We start from the raw sequence: 18,299 nt of genomic DNA, 5'->3' as shown, positions 1-18,299 counted from the left end.
CTGAGCCAAATTATTTTACAGGAAGCAAACTACAGCACACTCACATGAGCCTACTTCATCAGCATGTCTAAAGAGGGAAAGGTGTTACACTCTGGGTCAGTGCCACATAGCTGGGGACAGGGTCTCACACAGGCGCAGCTACATGGAGAAGAGGACATCACTCCCTGGCTTAAGTCATAACCTTCCTCAGTGTCAGTGTCACCAGGGCTGGTTAGAGTAGAACTTGTGAAAGTGTCTCTCATGCTACGCACACTGTGCAAAGTGTTTAGCGCTCATCCCACACCACAGAGTGCTGCGGAAGGACAAATCCTAGAGATAAGAAAAGTTTACATCTTTTGAGAATGAGTGAAGGTGGCAGACCAAAGGTCAGGGAGTGATATGGAAACCATCCAGAATTAGAATAGATTATTTTTAGCAAGCAGCTCCATTCTCAAACATTGCTCTATCTGGCTTGCTGTAGCCTTGGAGCCACTCCTCCTAAATGCATACAGCGAAGGTTGCTCTTTGAAGAATTAGAGTGGAAAGGAATTAATCAGTCCTCCCAGCAAACATAACATGGTACAGAAGAGAAGAAGGATTTGTCAGGCTTTAAAGTAGCCAAAAATTGGCAGCAGTAACAAAAAAGCCTTAAACTGATGGGCAAATATGGAAAGCAAACATATTTGCTCTGCTGAGCAGGGACAAATATATCTAGATAAACTAAAAGAAAGATTTTACTTTTCCCTAATCCTCATGGCATTTCCAGCCCACAGATTTCTGGGTATCTGGTGGAGGCCAAATCGCATGACATTTCTAGCCAGATTTGCTGACCAAGGACTTTGGGATCAGCCCTGAACTTTGGACGATTAGTCAAAATGAAATGCTTTGGGCTTAGCTATTAACAGAGCGTCTGGAGCTCTGTGCTGTGAGAGTTGAGAACCAATCAGCTCAGTGCAAAACCAGGAAGCCTGGCTGATTCCGAACAGCCTTGCCCTTATCTCTAGTAGACTCAGCCTATACTATCAGCCCAAACCTTAGATGTCTGCTTTGTGTTTTACCTACCTCTCCTAGGGCAGAGTGGGTTAGTGAAAGAAGCTACCAAATTGTATGGTACCCTGAAACAGTGCTACAGAGGTACCTGCTGTCATCTGCTCCTCACCTTTGGATTTACCAACTTCTGCTGCCTCTTTTCTTGCTCTACACTTTCAAGGTTGCTACTTCTTCCCTTTGCCCCTCATTTGGAACCGTGAGGAGTGAAGGCTTTGCCTTCATTTTGTCATCTTCCAAATCTGGGACTGCAGCTATTGCCTCTAGTTCCAGGGCTGCCACTGAGCCTGGCCATGTTCTGGGCTGTTGCTATCCAGCGCTGCTCCACTGCTCCTCTGTGAGGCTTCCCAACACCGCAGGCTCTAGTCACGCAGCACAGAGCTGCCCTGCTTTGACTGTGGGAGCTGGCTCATGTCTGGCAGGACTTGTGCATTCAGGCTGCATGTTGGGCAAATGCAGCTGCAGCACTGGAGCCCAGCTGTTCTTGGAAGTGCTGCAGCCAGGTGCAAACAGCGCTGCATTTTAGCAAATATCTGTGGCTCAGGTAATGTGCAGTAATCTTCCCTGGACAACTCGGAGTCGCCTGTGCTTATCTGGGCACCTGTCACAAATACACAGAAGGGAACTCGATGGGAGTTGCCAGAGTGAGTATGATTCAGGCATGCAACCTTCAGCAGGCTTGAGCGTACTTGGCATGGGGTCAAGACTCTCACAACAGCTGTGCCCCTTTGCTAATGGTTTGACAAATATGAGCATTTTTGCATTTGTCACAAAATCCCCAGGCCTGTCGCTTTCATGTTTCCCAAGACTTTAATTCCATGCCAGCGTATTGGGCTGGGGGGAGAGAGGGAGAAGCAATGCTCCACAGATGGCCAAGGCTGGAATATCCTGGGAAGCATTAATCCTCTGAAGACAAATATTCCTTGAAGAGAGAGATTTTAAATATGTGCCGCATTTCTACAAACTCTTTAAGCTGGCATAAGCCAGCCCAGCAACAACCTCTTTCAGAGGGAGGTCCACCATTCCCGTTCCTCTGCCTCCTCCTTCCTGGCCCAAGGCTGCTCCTTTCCCCATGCTGGCACCAGCACACACACAGTTGTGCAGTGAACCAGGCCAGGGAACTCTGCCAGGTTAAAACTAAACAATTTCCTTTTCCCCAGGTTAGTTTCAACCTGGATGAGTTCCCTGATCTGGTTCATTGCGGGGCCACAAGAACACTTGTGTTGGCGCAAGGCAGGGAGTAGCAGAGGGAGTGAAGAGGAATGTGGGCTGGGGGTGAGGGGAAGGAAGGGCCATTTCCTTTAGCGGCGGTGCTGGTTTATACTGGCTTAGAGAGTTGGTGTATCTGTGGTGTTAATTGCTGAAAATTATGTGCTCCAAACTGTGTGTCACAGCTGAGAGATTTTCAGGAATAAAAGCCTCTCTCCTTTTTAAAAAGGGGCCTTATTTCTTAAGTTCTTACTAGATCAAAGTTTGGCGGGTCAGAGTCAAAACTGAGTCCCTAATATTATTATGCCAAATAACTGACAGTCTACCTAGGCATGATAAAAGGGGAGATGGAGGCACGGGGATGGGAAAAACTGCTTCTAAAACTATACAGCAATTTAGGAGCAGACCCACAATGACCTGGCATGTCTCCTTGCAGTGGTGGCTTCCTTGTCTCTCTGTATGGCAAGGAGAAGGCTGAATCAGTTGTCTGCCACACTGCACTCAGTTCCCATGTGCATTGATGGTGCATACTTATTATGTGTTTATTTAAATATCAAGGAGAATAAATCTTCTGAGTGGCAGCTTGCTGAATATTTGTCAAAAGTTGGCTCATTTACGCTAATAAAATGTGAACTAATTCCATTTATTTGAGTGCAGCTTTCTCTGGATTTACAGTGATGTAACTGAAAGTAAGATGAGCCCCTCTGACTCTATAGCAGTATCAGCAAGTATTATGATGTCCAAATCATACTGCTGGTGTTCTACTAAGTTCATCTGAGGCATCCATTAAATTCTGGGGCATAAATGCTGCCTTTTGTTTATAGCTGTCGTCAACAGGAAGATATCAGAATCTATCCCATTAATGGAAAAATGGACATCAGCAAAATTTTCCAGTATTTGCTCCTCTGCAGTCCCACTGAGTGAGAGGCTTATTTCAGTCATGCTGGGCAGTCCCGAGGTTGGTGCAGCTGTTCCAGCTTTACATGCTTTTCTCTGACATGAAGACATGACATGTTCATTATGCTTGTTGTGTATGTAATTCACACCGAATCAGCCCCAGTCTGTTGCATTTGAAGGTGAGGTTCTTGTGCACTGATTGTGATCAAAGGCATAAGAAATTCCCCTTTTTAAGAAAAAAAAAAAAGTTAATTTTAGTTACTTTCTTCTCCTTTTCTTTGGTTCCTTAGAGTGTTACTGTTTTCCACTGAGAAGATAATTTAAAGTGATACTTGACCATATTCCCATACCTTTTCCCACCTGAGGAGAGATGTACTCAATCTGATTTGCATATTTATTGATATATGTTCCTAGGATGGCCACACTGTGATGTCGTATCTCATTTACAGCATGTTCCTGCTGGCTCTGTAGCTTGTTAAAAGAAAGACACTGTAAAAAGAAAAAAATACCCAAGACATTATATGTGGACTACAAACATAAAAGTGACTGAAGTATGGAGGGAAAGGGATAGATTGGCAGCCTGGAGATATAATAAGCTATTAAACCATTTAAGGGAGGCCTGCTGAGTTTGTTGTTTAATTACTGTTACTGATGAAGAATGTCAATAATTATGATTTTCAACTCTCTATGACATTTATATTTGTAAAAGTTTCAGAGACTGGCTTTACTAAAACCTAGGGAGGCTACTATTAAGGAGCTAAGATAAGGTTCACAGTGCGTCTTTTTACAAAAAGAATGTATTAGGCATATGTACTCAGCTTATTCGAAGCCCACAGTTTTTAGTTAACTCTGGCATGCCCAAGGCAGTTGAAGCAACAGGAGGGTCTGATCTCACACGTATGTCAGGAGTCTGAGATGAATAGAAGAAATGGGAATGTTTATTCTTCACTAAGCCAGACACATGGTGGAGAACTTCTGTGTAACATAACTCCTTGAAAACTTTGCCTTAGGAATGATAGAAAAGTGCTGATTTTATCCATCCATCCATCCATCCATCCATCCATCCATCATCATCAACATCATCAGGACTCTAACCTGAATTCTTTGAGGAGAATCTTATGCATATTTTTTTTCTGTTTTATGAAAGTGACTGTTAGCTGATACAGCTAGATACAACACTTTATTTCTGATAATAGACAGGAGCAGTAGTTTTGCCTATAATAAAAGTCTGCATAGGACTTTTGCCATTGGCTGGATTTCAGTCTCTGGGAGGTAGATCAGGTCAATTTCGTATTTGCCACGTGCAATATGGCACTATTTTGTATGCTCTTACCCCACATTCTTATTTCTTTCTTTATTTTCTAGATTTAGAAAGTTGGTGTGTTAAACAAAAAGAGTTTAGATAAACCCTTCAAGATAAGAAAAGGTTAAAGGATTAATAAACTCTGGGTTTCTAGAGGTTCTCTGGGACAAGTTCATGTAATCCCACAAACCAACTCTTCTCTAGCCCCTTTTTACCCAATGGAGATGAGAAAACAGTTAAGATCATTGAAAAAAAAGAAAGTAAGGTAATTTTAAAATGCCATGTGGTGATTTATCTGAAGGCTCTCATCATTCCAGATCAATTTCCTATGCACTGTGATAGTATTGGTCCTTATAAGTGTCTTTGGTGTTCAGATGGATATTGCAGATGAACTCTGTAAGTACCAGGTTAAATTTTAGCATAAGTTATTGTAAACTATAAATAAGATCTCACTCTGATTATAATCCTTCAGTGATACATAAAAGAATAATCTGAAAAAAAATCCCATCTTCATTATAATATGAAGTAAGATTAATTTGTAGCAACAGTAATACTTACACTGTTTTGTTTTAGTATTAGACAAAATGTCTATACTTAATGAAAAGATGATGGCCAGCTGGTTTTTATACATACTGATGTAATTTAGCTATTATTCCTTATTTGTGCTGGTAGAGGTGTGAATAGAACAAATTCTGAAAGGATTACTGTGCCTTATATCATAAAAATATTTTCATGAAAACTACATTTGAAAACCTCCACTTTGAAGAGTTTTAAAAGATTCATTTTGTTTTTTATACACTTCCACAAATATTATTTTTCAAACTTTTAACCAGAATGCTGATGAAGACATTATCCTTATTTTGTTTCCTCAATGCCCATATAATAAGTACTGATGTAGAGGCAGGGAAATTTTTTTTTTTTACAGAAAATGTTACAAAAATATTTTTAAAAGGCATAAGATGTTTTGTGTTAAGTATTGCCAATGCTGAAAGATACTGAAGGTTTCATTTGAACAGTTTGGTGCAAGGTTGCCTCTTTCAACAAGTCTGTGTCTCAAACCCTGTTGTGTAATAACTCTAGCTGCCAACTATTTTGAAAAATAAACTGCCTAAGTTGGATTCCTGTTAAGCAATCCCTTTAATCCTCTGGAGAAAGGGTGAGCAGCTTTGTTCCTCTTCATTGAAGTCTGGGTTAACCTCCTTCATTTCTTTGTCTATAATAATTTTGGTTCATAGAGAAAGCCTTCCTTGTGCTAAAAGCCCAGCACAGTTGGTTTGTGTGTTTGTATACCTCTTTAACCAACCAACCTGATCTTTATGAAGGTTTCTGAATACCACAAAGTAGTTACACTTGGAGAGGGGTTTCACAGTTACCTTGAACTGATCTAAATCAGCACAATGCCAAGAGGTCTGGTCTTGCCCTGCTATCTCTGTATGGAGACAGGTTTTTTGGAAAAGTAAGGATCACTTGGGGTGTGGTTTCACAATAGCCTAAACTGGTCTGTGCTGGGGCTGGCACAGTTTCTAGTTGTGCGTTCCCTACACACTTGCTATTGGTTCAGAGTTCAGTTTACCAGAAACTAATGACTCTTCTCTTTGTAGTGTTCGTTTTCTGCCGCCTTAGTGAGCTGAATTGGGTCATGTAGGAGGGAGCCCAAGAGCACCTTTTCCTGTGCCAAGAAATAAATGGAATGTGCACAAGACTTCAGTATCTACTAGGATAGACCTTGACAAAGAGGGTATGAGACTGTCAGCACAAGAAATACATCCGACTCAGTCAGTCACCCTAGGACTTTCCTGTTTTGGTTACCCAGTACATTTGAAGACACATTTCTATTTGCTTTCTATTTGCTTTTTTTGTTTAAACACCTATCTTTCTCATCTGGGACCCTTCAGTTCTCTGGTCTGGCAGCTGACAATGCATTCATTTCCTTCTGCTGAGAGTCATCACAGATTCCCCAGGGTTGCCAGTACACAGAGAAGAGGGTTGCTAGAGGCGCTTTCACACCTACTAATGGAAGAATCATCAAAACTGGCCACTGGGGGAAATTATTTTCTCTTGGAAGTGAAAAGAGTTAAATGATGGTGGGTGATTTCCTGGCATGAGAAGAGACTGCTGCTGTGGAGGAGAGGTCTCTTTTAGGAGCGTACCCACCTTCTAAGCACTGTCTTGCTTCTGTCTTACAAGAGTATGCAAAAGATTACAAGTATCTTTTGCATCAACTGCAGCTGTTTACTACGGGATTTGTAGAGGAAAGCAATAACAGCCTCTCTGTTTCCCCTCCAAAACCTGACTGTGAAATTATTGCTGCAGCAAAAGAATAAGGCCCTTGCTGAAAGAGAAAAACTCACTCTTTTGCATGGGAGTTACAGGCAGGACTTGGGTAAAGGGCTAATACCCGTCAACACATTTTTGATGTCACTGTGCTGTTCCCTTCTATTTGAGCTGACAGCAGATGCCAGGACTTGGCTACATCTCCCCTGCATTGAGAGGAATTTGGATGTAAGATGCAGGGAGATCGAGCAAGCTTGGGCAGCCAGCCGTGAGCAGAGCAAAACAGTGAGGAATGACTCTTTGCTCCAGGGCGTGAGGTGCCATTGCTAGTCTGACCTTTTGAATACAAAGCATTTGTCAGAAATCCAGAGAAAAGCGAGCCTAACCAGTTAGGGTGGCTCTGCCTTTCTTTTTTAAAGAGAAGCTCATGTATTCAAGCAGACACACCTACCCCCAGGCCTGACCCAGACATTGTAGGCAAGTATCTTGGATGAAACTGGGTGCCTCGTGTTCCCTCCTTTAGCAGGAGAAATGAAGCTTGCACTCTCGCATGGGCTCTCCACTCATTCCAGCCGGGAGCCCAGTAACTCCCAGTCCAGCCAGGAGAAGTTGTAAAAGGCTAACATGATGTTAAAGGCACCATGAGATGCGTGCAGGCAGCTCTAGTGAGAGGTGTGTGAATCTTTCTTGTGGTTTATTTTTTAGATATCCTGTCCTGCACCTTGGAGCTTCAGTGCCCAGGGTCTGACACACACAGACAGCCTTGTCTCCCAATACCCCTCTGACTCCCTAAGCCACCACGCTCCAGTGCAGATCTCCCCATCTCATGCCTTGAGCTCTGATCCCCTGCCATGCTCTCCCACAGCCAGGCCACTTCACTGTCTTGTGGTGCAGGTTCTCAGCCTCACACCTTGGTGGTCACGGCAGGAAGCTGAGGATGTGAATGGCAGCTCAGGGTCAGAAGAGTGGAGATCAAGTTTATGCACCCTAAAATTGCTGTCAGGGGTACTTTTCTGGACCACAGCTGAGAGCTCTGTCCATTCCCCTTCTTGAGATCTGATACACAACATGTATCTTCCCATGCGTGACAGGTCACAGGCTGCTCTATATGGCAGTGAGTAGGATATACCATCCTTTATGCTCCACCATGCCAAGTATGCTTATTCCAGGAGCTTTTCCTCCCTCCTCCTTTAGAGCTGCTTTAAGCTGCTGCAGAGCTGCACCCTCAGTAACCTCCCAGGGACCCTTGGAAACATTTGCAGGTTGCACACCACGGAGTAATACATCAGCACATTTCAATCTCACTTTTAACTCTGTTTTCCTCCACTAAGCAAATCAAGCACGCAAGTCTCTGCTGCTTAAGGAAGGCAGGACACCAACTGGGAAGGGCCCCCTCCTGTTTCCTGCGCCTTTCTTCAGCAGCTTGCAGAACAATTTGCCTTCCAAGCTGACCCTCAAGACCACACAGAGCTGCCTCTAAGTGGTGTGGTGATGAAGAATAGCAGTTGTTTTACAAGACCAGCCGAAAACGGAGCTGGGTGTTGTCTTGTCGCTCCATGCTCGGCCCTGACATCTAGTGGAACAATTGCACTAAAGCATTTAAGAAGCTGAGCAGAAAAGATCAGGGTTTGCTTCACTGCAAGGCTCGATGGAGCAATCATTTCCTCTGTATGCTGGTTTCTTTTATTGCACTTAATACTGCCAGAGGATTTGCTGTGGGGGAAAGGAGGAGGCCCCAACATGAACAAAGAGCAAACGCCCTTCAGGTAGTCGTTTTTTTCTTTTTCCTCCAAATATGAGCTGCTTTTTGCTGCCAGGTGAATGGTCTTTAGCTGCAGCAGTGACAAACATCAGTTTCACAGTTACTTCTTGATTAACACCATTAAATGAAAACCAACTGTGACATGATCCCAAGAGACCATAGGGTAAAACTGTCAGAGAGCTCATAATAAACGCTGTGAAAAATGCAAAATTGCTATGGGCTAAATTTTCCACCCGGCTTCTCAGAACACAGCTGTGCCACTTGTAAGTACAACTGTTTGCACATGCAACCCATGTTCTGTTTTCACAGGTGAGAAAGGCGCTCTCAGTGCACGGAAACATTTTGTGTATATAAAACAGATTTTTCAACTGCTCAGCTGGAAGTGATGCACGTAATTGTCTTTCATAAGGAAACACTTAAATACGTCATCTCAGCTGAGAGGACAAACATGCAGTTTTGTGCACTTGGAAGGTTGTTGAATGTTTGTGATGCCCTTTGTGTAGGATCTGAGAGCATTATGATGACGGTGACAACAAAGATGACCAGGTGTTGTTGAGGTGCAACAGGAATCTTTATTTGTAACATTTAGAGACTGTGCATTTGTGGTGCTTGATCACCAGCATAGGCAAATTGAGTTTCCCATGGTCACACAGCCCTGCAAGGGGTTGGGTCTGAGAGGTTCATTTCTGCTCAGGTGCAGGCTGGCAGTGGCCATCCCACACGCAAGTCAGGTCTTTACAAAGGCAAAAAATCTTTTAGCTCCTGCTTGGGGGCAGGGGCTTCCAACAGGGGCACAGAGCAAGGGGCAGGAATGCCTTAAATGAGCCCAGGAACTTCCAGCCCAGGGCTGGAGTACTCCTCAGAGACATGCTTCAGAGTGCCTAGTCAAGCGACCAACTAACCGTGGTAACAAGTTACTGCCTACCAGCTGACTCTGTTTGTGAGGCACATCTTCATCATTCACACCAACAGAGTTGATTACTGTGGCTGTGCTGGTCATTTGCAACTTCCTAAACTGCTTTCGGCTGTATGTCTAGACCCTACGAGTCTGATCTGAGACCGCGAAGTAGAATCCCAGCCAAACCTTTTGTACTCTTTGAGGCTGCTACTTGATTCTCCATCAAATGGGGCAGTGACATTCAGTGCCAGGGGACATGCCGAGTGCTCATTGTGTAGGGGAGAGGCAGTGTCAGAGAGCTGCTGCAGAATGGTGGCGTCTCTGCTGCTAATGTGTTGGGCAGTGCTGCTGTCTCAGAGCCATGGCTTCCCCTGGTGGGTTTATTTAGGATTTGCACAGTTTGATCACTATACAAGTCTTAAACAAGGAATAAATTGAGAATTTAATAAATGGTCACTGCATGCTAATTGAATACCCACTTGATTATTTAAAAATATTATGTGAAGTTTGTGTAATTGGTTACATTGGTATTAAATTAGCATATAAAATCTCCTGCAACTCTCGTATGATTTAATGAGGCTGTTATCGTGCGTGAATAAAACGGTGATTGATGAGTGAAAACCTTTTTTCTGAGCACAGAGATTCTTTAATAAGGTCAGGAATATTTCTGACACGTACTGAGTTACTCATGTTATGCAGGTCACTTTTTGATGACAGAGTGACCCACGTGTATAATGAAGACTTTGGGATTGAAATGGATTCCTAACTAACCCAGCATGCGACTGGATTTGGACGTGCAGTCGCACAGCAGCTTGTGTAAAAAGAGAGGTCACTACTCTGTCCTGGTTGAACTCCTCTCTTTTTTAATTGTCAAGCACTGAAATGGGCTGAGCTGTAATTCAGGGTGCAAAAGAATAGAAAATATAAAAGGCAAATCAGTAATCTGGAAAAGGAGGATGTGAAGCTCCTCCTCACATTGCTCTAATCTTGATGCCACTTCCATCTAGCAGGTCAGAGCTGCCTCATGTGTGGTCTGTCTCGGGTGTGCTGAAAACATCAGCCCAGGGACAGCCCAGCCAAACCTCCTGTTCTCCAGCTATAACTCCCATCTCCTACTGTTCTGGCAGGAGAAGGGTGGTGTGTCTGAAGAGACTCTTTGATGGCCATTACAGAAATTGGCCTTAAGGTGTGTTGAACTGATCTGGGGACAGAGTGTGTGGATGAAATGGAACAAGTAGATGCATTAGACCACAGCCACTCTAACGGTGTCTGTGGGAGAAGGGACATGACCCTGCAATGAACCCCCTTGCTAGAATGCATTAGGGTTCACTGGCAGTTGGTGTAAGGGAGAAACAGCTACATGGGCGAGAACTGAGGGATGTTTGCAGGGGATATGAAGTCAGTTATATTCCAGTCTTCCTAAGCTGTGCTGATGGCAGTGTAGTCAGCTGCATAAGATTAAAATATGGATGCTAGGATTTGATGCAACTGAGCTCTGCTCTCCCTGTGTGGAAAGCAGATGTTCTCAAGTTTCCAGGTGCTGAGAAATGCTGTGTCAAGCTCATGGAAGAGCTTGCCAGGTAGTTTGAAGACAGCCAGTTTTCTCATCTCCTGGGCATGCTCCCAAGCCAGTGCTCAATGTCTGATACAAGGCAGACAAACATCCGTCAAGATTTATGTAGGCAGAGCTGCTCCTGCCTTGGGGCAGGCAGACAGTCTAGGTGATGTCTTGAGGTCCTTTCCATCCCTCATCTGAGGCTGATTTCCTGGGGAAATGGTGCTTGTACAGACATTCTGCTTGCCTATCCTCCCTCTGCTCCCCCACCCTGTTTTGGAGCCAGTTGGCCAATTTCAAGCACATTTGAACTCAGAGATACTAAATTCCTAGAGCTTTGTGAAAATCAGCAGCTGAGAAGAAAGACCCAAATTAGTGCCCCCACTGAGAAATGCAGTTATAGCTCATCTTATTCTTTCGGAGAGGCAGCAGCCAGCTGGCCAGTCATCATATGTAATGGCCAACCTCTGGGCACAAATGGAGCCATGAAAACACCCGCAGCTCATGCTGCCTCATGCTCAGCTAACAGGGGATGGAGGAGGCAACTGTGGAAGTTACTGTGTGGGACAAGAGGGAGAGGGTCATAGCAAGGACTTAGAGGATGTGGAACACAGAGCTGGAGGGAACTGAGCTTTGTTAGCTGCTTTGCTCCTCTTGCAAGTTGTTGCAATTCCATGGTTGTCTTGCCCACTCTCTATGCTGTCCGTTAATGATCCTGTTCTTTAGTTGCTTGGCAGAAGGTCTAACTTAAGAGAGAGCAAGCAGCAGCAACACTTTGCCCAAAGTTGTCCAACTTTCTCCATCTGGTGATTTCTGGTCTAACCCTGGACTCACTGTGAATTAGGAAATGTTGTAAAGGTGCCCAGGAGTGTATGAGCATGTCATATGGATAACTGCTATATGGGAGGGTAAGAGTGAGGGAGAATATATACCTAAGGTTGTGTGACTGTGCAGGTACATGATTCCTGGGAATCACACTACCTGTGTTCAGTGTGAGAAGGAAGCAGAAAATGTACCTAGGGTGATATTTTTTGTTGCCACGCATCTCTGTTTCCCTGGTCTGGGCTCTGCAGTAGAATCAATATGCAGGTTCCCGGTGTCTGTGGGTGAAGAGACTGCCCAGGCCTTCCACTGAACTATATAGATACAGGGACAAATTTTGAAAACACAGTTTCATTGCATTCCTTCTAGAGGTCTGATTCCTTATCTCTTTCCCTTCTGCCCACTGGCTTGATTTTGCATGCTTATCTGTTACATCCTTTTCCTGCCCAATAAAACCCCGTTTCTGGAGCCGGATGTGCATATGTGCCTGACTGCTGACCTCTACAAAGCTTTTTAAATATCCCTAGCTGTAAGCATACATTTAACTGACTGTGCTTTGAGTTAGTATTCTTATTTATTTGCACTTACAGCAGTACCCTGCCACTTGGCAGATGTAATGAAGTTGGATATCTCAAGTAATGGAGTGGCTAGTTTGCTTCTGATTGTGGGGCAAGTGTGGCGTGCAGCCAGATCGTACTTCTCTGCATCACAGAGCCTTCAGGCAGGTTCTTGTCTGTGACTTGTACCCACGTCTGCTCAAACATATAAGGGTCAGAACACAAACTGTGCTTTTGATCATGCCAGAGCTCATTCCAGCAAACTAACTTGTGTGTTGATTCTTCTTCAACACCTCTCCCTCTGTTTGCCACTGTAGCTCTTCTGCAAGCATCAGAGGAGTAATCCCGAAGTGTCTCAGCCCAAAAAAACACAGAGAATACCAGGCACCAGTGCCTACAGAAAGAGTGAGGACCCAGAGCCCTGCGAGAGGACCAGCTTTCCCTGGGTGCACATGCAGAGCCTGCAGGCAGGGCAGTAGGTGTCCCTGAGGGCAGACAGAACCCCATTTACGTGAGCACCTCCACAGTCTGTCTGCTTGGCCACCGTGTGTGGGGGCAGCAGTCAAGCAACCTGGAAACTGCTTCCTGCCAGGCAAAGCTGAGGGTGAAGCTAAGACAAGCACTAAGACCAAGGTCTAACTACGAAATAAAAACATGCTCTAGGCTGGGGGTGGTTCTTGCTGCAAAGAGAGAAAACAAAGAAGGGAAGAAATAAGGTAGAAAGCCTCCAAGTGATGAAGTGGCTTGCTTAGGGTCACACAACAGGATAGTGACAGAAGTTGAACTGAGCTTTCCTGATGCCTGGTTTAGTGTTATTTCAGCTCAGCTGCCTGGCTTCCAGGATGTTGTGACTGCAGAGCCTACAGTCACTTACGCCTATTATTATTTGTACTTCTGTTGAAGTAGGCTTCTGGATTTCACCCATGCTGGTCTATCCTCCTGGGAAGTCAAATGGAAATGCTAGTCTATAACGATCTCATTCCCCTGGCAATGCACTGGAATCACAAGCGTTTACGTTAGCTAAATATAGCAAAGAGGGACCTGTGGTTGATCAGTATTTCTCCCATTAGTGCTGTAGGTGGAACTGCACTTAATAGGAATTACACTAAATGGATATAGGAGACATGGGGATAATTGACCAAACTTGTCTTAAATGTGTTTGTGGAGAGAAAGAAGCCGCAAAATGACAGGCACTTTCCCCATTAGCCTCTATAGAGAAGTTAGCAGGCACTGTAGGCCAGATTCTCAGCTAAAGAACTTGCCATTGCCTTTTTGACTTCACTGGAATCAAGCTGATTTACCCCAGATGCAAACAGCATATTGGTGTTGCCTGAAATATTAAATGTCTTAAGCTCATGGAAAAGTGAGGAAAAGGCATAACTACTACAACCACCGGTTTATTGTCATGAGTTTGAACTTTTAAAATAGGAATAACTGAGCCTGCTGAATAGTAGAATTAAGGCCAATATGCCCACTGGTGTAAATGAGCATGCAGCTGTACAGCCAGCAATAGAATTCCACGTACTATGCCAGGAAGTAATTTAACACTGAATATATTTTTTCCTTAATATACAATGTATGCAAGCTGACAGGCTCATTTCCCAGAAGGTATTTTTTAGTACCAGTATACCTGAAACTGCAAAATAGATGTGTCTTTTCCATCTTTCCTCTTTACAAACACAAAGCTGTTCATTTAAATGAAAGGGAACTTAATGCACCATTTATAGCTGTGCATTTTGCACTGGTATTTGCATTCAACACTGATTCCCTTTTATTTCAAAGGAGGTAGTGACAGGATTTGTAAATTATTCCCAGCCACTATCCACATAAGTCTAAACATGAGAGGTTGTGGGTTTTTTGCTATCGCCATTGGGGATTGTGCTAAACCAGTAACCTCCATGTAATGGTCCTGGTTTCTGATCCCACCTCCAGTGAAGTCTTCTACAAACACCTCTTTTTACCACTGCATTCATCGTCTGATGATGCGTCTATTTCTCAGGTCTCAGAAGGATCTTCTTTTGAGGGAAGATTATATTGCAATGCATTGACATAGTGCTTCATATGTCTAATTAAAAAAAAAAAATCTTGGAGTTAAGCATGCTGTTAAAATTGAAGGAAGGAGCGTTATTTAAAAAAAAACTTTCTAGCCACCATAGTGACAGGGTAAAATAACATCTAGGTATGCTTTTTTCCCCCTGTGTCATGCCATTCTAATGATTCTAGGACCTGAGTCATGATTTTGGAATGCTCCATTGACTCCATTGGAAATTAAGCACTTCAGGTTGAAGTGCTTGTATAAGTTTTGTCTTGAGTAAGATTAGATTTATACTTGCGCTTAAGTGCTTTGCTGAACAAGGGCCCAATTAAGTTAAATATGATTATTTTGTTTCCAGAGACAATCCCCTTTCACAAGTCTGCAGCAACCAGCTCCTGCAAATGCACTCATCCTTAAGAATGAACACAAATGCCTTTACCAAGACTCAAATAAAAATAGAACAGTTTATTTTAAAGAGAAGCTGGATTTTCATCTTTTCTAATAAAAAAAGAGAAACCTGATTAAACTCTTTACACTTATAAGTGCCCTACTTTCAAATCAGACCTGACACTAAGTAGGTTAGTGGGAGGGGAGCTTTAACAAATTTCCTTTAACAGAACTTGATGTGATCCTCTGACCTGAATTTTCAGACTTAATCTGCTTTAAAGAACATGCTTGAACTTAAACCAACAGTAAAATTCACAAAAGAGCTAAGCTGTTAATTTGAAACAACAACAATACAACAATAACCCCTCCACCCCAAACAAACACAAAACCCTGACCTGGGACCATACACAATCAGCCTGTTACGATATTAGTTGTGCATGTGTGTGTATGACTGTGCTTGTGTGTATGCTTTTTTCCCTCTTTTTTTTTTTTTAAAGGAAGAAAAGTTGCTATTGAAAGTGTTAAAGAAGCAAACCTGGGACTAAAACCAATGCTACTGAAAGGAGCTTTTGATGATACATCCCCTGAAAAACTACAGTCCTCTCATAAGTCATCAGATATGGTATTGCAAAGGCATTTAAATGTGAGGTCCTGTCAAGTTATGCGAAAGCCCCATGATATATGGCCCAAAGGAGTTTATCTTGCTCTGGGAAAAAAAGACCTTGGAACTGACACTTTAAATTCCGAAGCCAATAAAAACATCTTAAAATAACGCCCCCTCCCTTCCTCAAAGAGTAACTGACAGTGAGAGAGAGAGCAGGGGTGGGAGAGCAGTGATCAGCAATGATTCAGTTTCTGGGTCTGAGAACTTTGTTGTGGGCAGTGCAACTCCAATGATTTATAATTAACTCCAACATGAAGAAGAAAATGCCAGGCTTTCATAACAGCACTACAAAAATAACCACATTCTCAGTGTTTGCAAAATTGGAAACAAATGTCCCAAGGAAAACAAGAGCTCTTTACAGCCCTATCCATGCTTTAGAGCAAGGAAAATACTGGAATTCAATCATGACCACAGATGATGAGCCAATATCATTTGTCATGGGAAATTCATCTGGGTAAAACAGGATTGCTCCATTACCCTTCCATCACTCTAACAAATAACTGGATTGAAATCTCTTAAATTAAAAGCAGTTAAGACTTTTTCTTTTTGGCTGAGAAATGTTGTCATCTTCTGTACCCCAAGGACCCGAAAGTGAAAAGCCATAGACTTAAATATATACATTTCTTGTAACCAGCTTGTGATACAGTATTCCTGGGTTCTGGCTGATCACAGGAGTGATCTTAGATAGTATTTATGTAAAGACACCTGATGGTTTTGGGGTCTGGGCCCAGCAGATTCTGTTTTATGTGATTTTAAGTAGGGCATGTTATTTCAATTTGGCAAGATACTACTTTTAAACATGGGAGTAATCCCAGTGCAGCTAGTGGGGCTACTAGGCAGAGATCTAAGTATCTTGCTGACTCAGGACCTGAATTAGACAAGTAGCAGTGGCGTAAAGGCCTCCAGAGAATAACAGTGAAAATCCTGAACTGGGTCATGAGGAAGTAGTAAAGATGAAAAGTTTCTCTAAGGAAGTTTCATAAGGGAAGCCCCAAACAGATCATTGCTGGCTTCCATTATGTTAGTAGCAGTCTTGTGCTAATGGATCTTTTTTCTAAAAAATTAATCTCTGGGATCCTGCGATTTTAGAAACCTCTCTATTTCTGCATCTCCACCTATTTCTACCTCTGTCTTTAAAAAGCTTCTAATTCTTAGAGGTGAAGATTAAAAAAAAGCTGACATAATCATGGAGGGCCTGATTCCTTTTTCCCAAATACCAGTGCCTGTCCATGCTGCACAGAGGAGCAGAGACATTCAGAAAGGAACACGCAGCAAAATGTTCTTTTTGAATTCCTTTGTGAATCCTTATTTTGTGGATCCTGAGGTGAGATGTGTCAGGGACATGCTCAGCAGTCCACAGCTATATCCTCTGGGGCCTTCACCATTTTTATCAATATATTTCATGCTAAGTACTATACAGAATGTAGTCATGCCAAGCAATGATGACAGCCCCTGACCAGAAGCATTTACAGTATAAAAAACACAAATCAATAAAAGTCACAGCTACTACACAACAGAGCAAATGCAACACTAACCTGACAAAGGAAGAAAAAAGCAAATGTATAATGAAAACATCCTCTCAAGGTGTTTTTTATACTCCAGTGACCCTATAGGTAGCATTTATAACTACAGCCACCTATATAGCTGTCATTCCATTTCTGATAAGACGTATCCCTGTTTAAGATGACAGTTTCTTTGGAGATACTTGAAAGGAAAGCACTGTGATTCTTAGTCATTATTATTTTGTTCCAGACATAACATTTTTCTTTTTTTTTTTTTTTTCTTTTTCTGCTCCAGTTGAACTCCTGTCAAATGCACCCATTGGAAACAATAAGATAAACCACCTCTGTCATTTACTTCCAATGCAGGAAGTCTTAACTGTGCTCTCTGTTCATTAGCACCCCTGGCTTTCAGAGCAGCCATCCGCAGAGCTGCTGCAGGATTCAGTGACTACAAGCCTGTGAAACCTAATTTTGATTCATGAGCTGAATTCTCTAGCACAGCCCTTGAAATCTAGCTGTTTTCTACCTGGTCTTGTGTTTGCAGAGTCAATATTTGGCCATATTTGGAAGATTTTGCAGAAGAAGTCTAGAAATCTCTTGTTGAAGGGTACCTTCTTTAAGGTGGCTTTGCAGTAAGGGAGTTTGACGAGATGATTTTTGTGTGGCTGTTGTTTGGAAGTTGCTGTTAGACTTCTGCAAAACCTCACTACCTCTCTGTTTTGCTGAATATAATCAAACATCTCTCAAATTAACAATTTTCAGAGGCACTAGGTACTTTTTGCTCTTAAAAAGCAGAACAACTTCAATTTTATGTCTACTTTACTCTGCAAGATATTGCTTGTGGAAAATGCACGAGAATTAGTCCACTGGAAAATATCCCCGTAACAAAACTGAAATATTTTCACAAGTGTAACAGCTTCATCAACATTTTCATGGGAAGATATTTCAAAATTCACTTAGGTAAGACTGAAGTGCTTCACTTTGATAAGAAAAGGACCTTTAAATCCAAAAGGGTCAATATGTTTCAATATAATTTCTTATAATATATGAATGAAATTAGAAAAAACATTTTGACCTTTCTGACGGAAAACACTTTTATGCATCATAAAATACGAAGAATATTTCAACAGAATGTTTAGAGGTTTTTAGTTTTCTTCTAAATTCAGAGTGAAACACAGCTTCAAAATGTTGATTTTCCTTTTCACATTTCTAAGTTTTGAACAATTTAAATTTTCTCCAATACCTGCAAATGTTTATTATATTGACATCTAAGTGGTCAAGATGTTACAACTTGAGTTTTTTCTAGTGATTAGAACCATGATGATTACCTTTAAAGTAATATTCATATTGCATTTACTGGCCTGTAACTGTACATTGAAATTCTTGAGAAACCTCCATTTCAACAAAT

This window comes from Athene noctua, chromosome 12 (assembly GCF_965140245.1).
Source record: "Athene noctua chromosome 12, bAthNoc1.hap1.1, whole genome shotgun sequence".
NCBI classification, from domain to species: Eukaryota; Metazoa; Chordata; class Aves; order Strigiformes; family Strigidae; genus Athene; species Athene noctua.
Note: the sequence above shows the minus strand (reverse complement) of the source record.